Below are 6,170 nucleotides of genomic sequence, written 5' to 3'. Positions count from 1 at the left end.
AACAACATCTCCTGAGTACAGTGATACCACCCATGTATAGGTGTGTTGGGTTTCCTGGGGCTAAAAGGCCTTATTTTTAGGGGGCGCATTCCAGTTTTCCAACTTGAAATTTTCACATCTGTCATCATGCACCCATGTCCTATTTGGAACATTTCTGAAGCCAGCCAATGAAATTTACCCCCAACAAACCATATATTTTTGAAAAGTAGACACCCTAGGGTATTTCAAATGCTGGTATTTTAACACTTTCCATGCTCTAATTCAAGCACCAGTCTTTGGCAAACTTTTGGGTAGTCATTTTTTTGTGTTATTTTTCACACACATTGTACTTTAGGCATGGATTCTCAATTCCTGTTATGTGTTACTGTCAAAAAACACCTCAATCTGTGTTCAACAACATCTCCTGAGTACAGTGATACCACCCATGTATAGGTGTGTTGGGTACCCTGGGGGATAAAAGGCCTTATTTTTAGGGGGTGCATTCCAGTTTTTCAACTTGAAATTTTCAAATCTGTCATCATGCACCCATGTCCTATTTGGAACATTTCTGAAGCCAGCCAATGTAATTTACCCCCAACAAACCATATATTTTTGAAAAGTAGACACCCTAGGGTATTTCAAATGCTGGTATTTTAACACTTTCCATGCACTAATTCAAGCAACAGTCTTTGGCAAACTTTTGGGTAGTCATTTTTTTGTGTTATTTTTCATACACATTGTACTTTAGGCATGGATTCTCAATTCCTGTTATGTGTTACTGTCAAAAAACACCTCAATATGTGTTGAACAACATCTCCTGAGTACAGTGATACCACCCATGTATAGGTGTGTTGGGTTCCCTGGGGGCTAAAAGGCCTTATTTTTAGTTGGCGCATTCCAGTTTTCCAACTTGAAATTTTCACATCTGTCATCATGCACCCATGTCCTATTTGGAACATTTCTGAAGCCAGCCAATGTAATTTACCCCCAACAAACCATATATTTTTGAAAAGTAGACACCCTAGGGTATTTCAAATGCTGGTATTTTAACACTTTCCATGCACTAATTCAAGCAACAGTCTTTGGCAAACTTTTGGGTAGTCATTTTTTTGTGTTATTTTTCATACACATTGTACTTTAGGCATGGATTCTCAATTCCTGTTATGTGTTACTGTCAAAAAACACCTCAATATGTGTTCAACAACATCTCCTGAGTACAGTGATACCACCCATGTATAGGTGTGTTGGGTACCCTGGGGGATAAAAGGCCTTATTTTTAGGGGGTGCATTCCAGTTTTCCAACTTGAAATTTTCACATCTGTCATCATGCACACATGTCCTATTTGGAACATTTCTGAAGCCAGCCAATGTAATTTACCCCCAACAAACCATATATTTTTGAAAAGTAGACACCCTAGGGTATTTCAAATGCTGGTATTTTAACACTTTCCATGCACTAATTCAAGCAACAGTCTTTGGCAAACTTTTGGGTAGTCATTTTTTTGTGTTATTTTTCATACACATTGTACTTTAGGCATGGATTCTCAATTCCTGTTATGTGTTACTGTCAAAAAACACCTCAATATGTGTTCAACAACATCTCCTGAGTACAGTGATACCACCCATGTATAGGTGTGTTGGGTACCCTGGGGGCTAAAAGGCCTTATTTTTAGGGGGTGCATTCCAGTTTTCCAACTTGAAATTTTCAAATCTGTCATCATGCACCCATGTCCTATTTGGAACATTTCTGAAGCCAGCCAATGTAATTTACCCCCAACAAACCATATATTTTTTGAAAAGTAGACACCCTAGGGTATTTCAAATGCTGGTATTTTAACACTTTCCATGCACTAATTCAAGCAACAGTCTTTGGAGAAAGTGTGTGGTGGTATTTTTTATTTTTACACACACATTGCTTTTTGGCTGTGATTTTGGAGAACGTGGTAAAAGTTATTGCAAGAAAACAGTCCAGGTTGTTTTCTGTAAGACCTCCTGAGTACACCTATGCCCCCCATGTATAGGTTTGCCAGGATTTTGGGAAGGTTCTGTTACAATTTTATGACTTGCAATTTTAGTTAAAAGTGAGAGTATTTCTTCTGATAGGCCTATCTTTAGTTTGGGCCAAGCGCATACCCCAGGTCTATTTATTGTCATTAAAGTTTATATATTTGAAATGTAGACACCTCAATGTATTGTATATGGAGTGCTTTGATGCCTTTGATGGAACCGTTTTAGCCCAAAAAAATGGAGACAGTGTATGGTGGTAATTTTTTAATTTTCAGTTTTACATTGTTTGACTATAATTTAGGAGAGCCTGTTGTAAGTTATTGCAAAACACAATACAGGTTGTTTTCTGTAAGACCTCCTGAGTACACCTATGTCCCCCATGCATAGGTTTGCCAGGAGTTTGGGAAGGTTCTGTTAGAATTTTATGTCTTGTAATTTTAGTTAAAAGTGAGAGTATTTCTTCTCATAGGCCTATCTTTAGTTTGGGGCCAATCGCATACCCCAGGTCTATTTATTGGCATGCAAGTGTATATATTTGAAATGTTGACACCCCAAGGTATTGTATATGGAGTGCTTTGATGCCTTTGATGGAACCGTTTTAGCCAAACAAATTGGAGACAGTGTATGGTGGTAATTTTTCAATTTTCAGTTTTACACACACACTGCTTTTTTACTCTAATTTAGGAGATCCTGTTGTAAGTTATTACAAAGAAAAAGTCTGGAGCAGTAAAAGTAAAAAATAAAAATAAATTCAGGAACAGTAAATGTAAAAAAAAATTAAAATTTCACCAATGTATGGTAGCGTTTAAAGCAGTCACCAATGCAGAGTCCAGGTTGTCCAGGGCAATCAGGACAGTAGAATGTGGTATCCTTTCTCAGCCCCCTTTTATAGCAGACTCTGCATCTTTTTTGTGGTTTCTGCTGTGTGGTAGTATGAGGAATTTTAAAAATAAAGTGGGTAGCCCCAACTCTGCTTTCCCCCATCACCGCCTGGGGAGCAGGTGCATCTTGGTACAAAATCACCGAAATGACCTGGAGCTGGAACTGCAAAAAAGTGAGTTTCATTTCGGGATTTGCTTTTTTGTTCAACAAGAAAGCGTTGTAGGTTGCAATTTGCATAAGATAAATTGCAACCTTTTTGTACCAGGCCCTTGTCTTCCGCATAATTAGGTAGGGTTGAAGCAGCTGATCTGCCAGATCAACCCCACCCATATGCCGGTATAGGCCTTGATGCACACTGGCTTGTTTGTGACCTCAGCTGTGCCACGTACAGAGACCTCCACAGTCCTTTCAGTGTGGATGGTGCTGAGAAGGTATACATCCTTCTTGTCTCTATATTTGACTGCCAAGAGCTCCTCTTGGTGCAGAGCTGAGGTCTCCCCCCTTCGTAGCCGGTGTGCGTGACAGTTGCTCTGGGAATCCTATGCGGTTCTTACGGATAGTACCGCAAGCTACTGTATCAAAACAATACAGTAGCTTGAATAAAAGGACACTTGTATAGAAATTATCAAGATACAAGTGGTACCCTTTGTTCATTAGGGGTTGAATTAGGTCCCAGACAATCTTGCCACTGGTTCCCATATGTTCTGGGCAACCTGGAGGGTCAAGCTGGGTATCCTTCCCTTCATACACCCGGAAGGCCTGAGTATACCCACTGTCGCTCTCACAGAGCTTATATACTTTCACTCCATACCTGGAGCGCTTGGAAGGAATATACTGCTTGAATCCCAGCCTTCCCTTATACTTCATCAGGGATTCATCTACGCAGATATTCTTTCCAGGTGTATAAGCCTCTGCAAACCTGGCAGTGAAGTGGGTTATCAGGGGCGGATCTTGTACAGCCTGTCAAATTGGGGATGCTCCCTAGGGAGGCAAAGGCTGTTGTCATTAAAATGCATGAAACGAAGTATCATTTCATACCTTTGCCTAGGCATAGACTGTCTGTAAATGGGGGTACAGCAGATGGGGCTAGTGCTCCAGTAGGAGCGGATGGATGGCTTCTTGATTATGCCCATCAGCATTGTGAGTGCCCAGAATTTTAGAAATTCTGACACGTCAATGGGGGCCCATTGCTGCTTTGCCCAAAAAGACTGAGGCTTAGCAGCACGGAATTGCTGGGCATACATATTAGTTTGGGAGACAATGTTCCCCAAAACATCATCCCCCATAAAAAGCTGCATAAATTGAAGGGGGGTAAATCCTGTGACATCCAGATTGATGCCAGCATTTTCTGTGAAAGGAGGGATATCTGGCCTCTGGAGATTAGGCACTACCCACTCCTCAGCAGCTGGAGCAACACGTCTCCTTCTGGAAGGGGGCTCAGAAGCCACAGATACATCACTAGCACTAGATTCATTTCTAGATACACTTATTTCACTAGATGATGTATCTGAGCACTGACCAGGGTCAAAATCAGAGCCTGCGTCAGAGGCAGAGGCCTCAGAATCTGAAGCCAGGATGGCATAAGCCTCGTCAGCAGTATAAAAACGCTGTGCCATTATAAATATATATTAATGCCTAAAGCAGTGATCTACACACAGAAGGGGTTATTGGCTTTTACAAACAAATTAAATAGCAGTGATATCAATGCCTAAAGCAGTGATCTGCGGCACAAAAGGGGTTAATGGCTTTTACAAACAAATTAAATAGCAGTGATATCAATGCCTAAAGCAGTGATCTGCAGCACAAAAGGGGTTAATGGCTTTTACAAACAAATTAAATAGCAGTGATATCAATTCTTAAAGCAGTGATCTGCGGCACAAAAGGGGTTAATGGCTTTTACCAAAAAAATAAATAGCAGTGATATCAATGCCTAAAGCAGTGATCTGCGGCACAAAAGGGGTTAATGGCTTTGGGTCTTACAATAAAATGAATCAATGCCTAAGCAGTGATCTACGCACAGAACCTACGTTAATGGCTCTTACAAAAAACATAATAAATTTAAATCAATGCCTAAGCAGTGATAAAGCAGTTATCTGCAGCACAAAAGGGGTTAATGGCTATTATAATAGACTTTGGGTCTTACAATAAAATTAAAATTAACAAATTAATAGCAGTGATATCAATGCCTAAAGCAGTGATCTGCTGCAGAAAAGGGGTTAATGGCTTTTACCAAAAAAATAAATAGCAGTGATATCAATGCCTAAAGCAGTGATCTGCGGCACAAAAAGGGGTTAATGGCTTTGGGTCTTACAATAAAATTAATCAATGCCTAAGCAGTGATCTACGCACAGAACCTACGTTAATGGCTCTTACAAAAAAAATTAAATAAATTTAAATAAATGCCTAAGCAGTGATAAAGCAGTTATCTGCAGCAAAAAAGGGGTTAATTGCTATTATAAGAGACTTTGGGTCTTACAATAAAATTAAATAAATATTAACCACCGCCTAAAGCAGTGATCTGCGCACAGACGGTGTTAATGACTCTTAGAAGAGCCTGTATATCAATGCAGTGATATCAACGCCTAAAAATATTAACTATAATCAATGCCTAAAGCAGTGATATAAAAAATTAATAAAAAAAATTATATTTTTAAATTAACCCCTAAAAAAATTGCAGACAGCAAAAAAGGTGCTGCTGTGTGCTCCTGTGCAAGATCAATGCTTATGCAGAGATCAATGGCACAGACAGGGTTAAAAATATATATTTTATATATATATATATATATATATAATATATATATTTATAATATAAATATATATATATATATATACCCTGTCTGTGCCATTGATCTCTGCATAAGCATTGATCTTGCACAGGAGCACACAGCAGCACCTTTTTGCTGTCTGCAATTTTTTTAGGGTTAATTTAAAAATATAATTTTTTTTATTAATTTTTATATCACTGCTTTAGGCATTGATTATAGTTAATATTTTTAGGCGTTGATATCACTGCATTGATATACAGGCTCTTCTAAGAGTCATTAACACCGTCTGTGCGCAGATCACTGCTTTAGGCGGTGGTTAATATTTATTTAATTTTATTGTAAGACCCAAAGTCTCTTATAATAGCAATTAACCCCTTTTTTGCTGCAGATAACTGCTTTATCACTGCTTAGGCATTTATTTAAATTTATTTAATTTTTTTGTAAGAGCCATTAACGTAGGTTCTGTGCGTAGATCACTGCTTAGGCATTGATTAATTTTATTGTAAGACCCAAAGCCATTAACCCCTTTTTGTGCCG

This window comes from Bombina bombina, unplaced genomic scaffold (genome assembly GCF_027579735.1).
Source record: "Bombina bombina isolate aBomBom1 unplaced genomic scaffold, aBomBom1.pri scaffold_1332, whole genome shotgun sequence".
NCBI lineage: Eukaryota > Metazoa > Chordata > Amphibia > Anura > Bombinatoridae > Bombina > Bombina bombina.
This window is presented reverse-complemented; position numbering follows the sequence as displayed.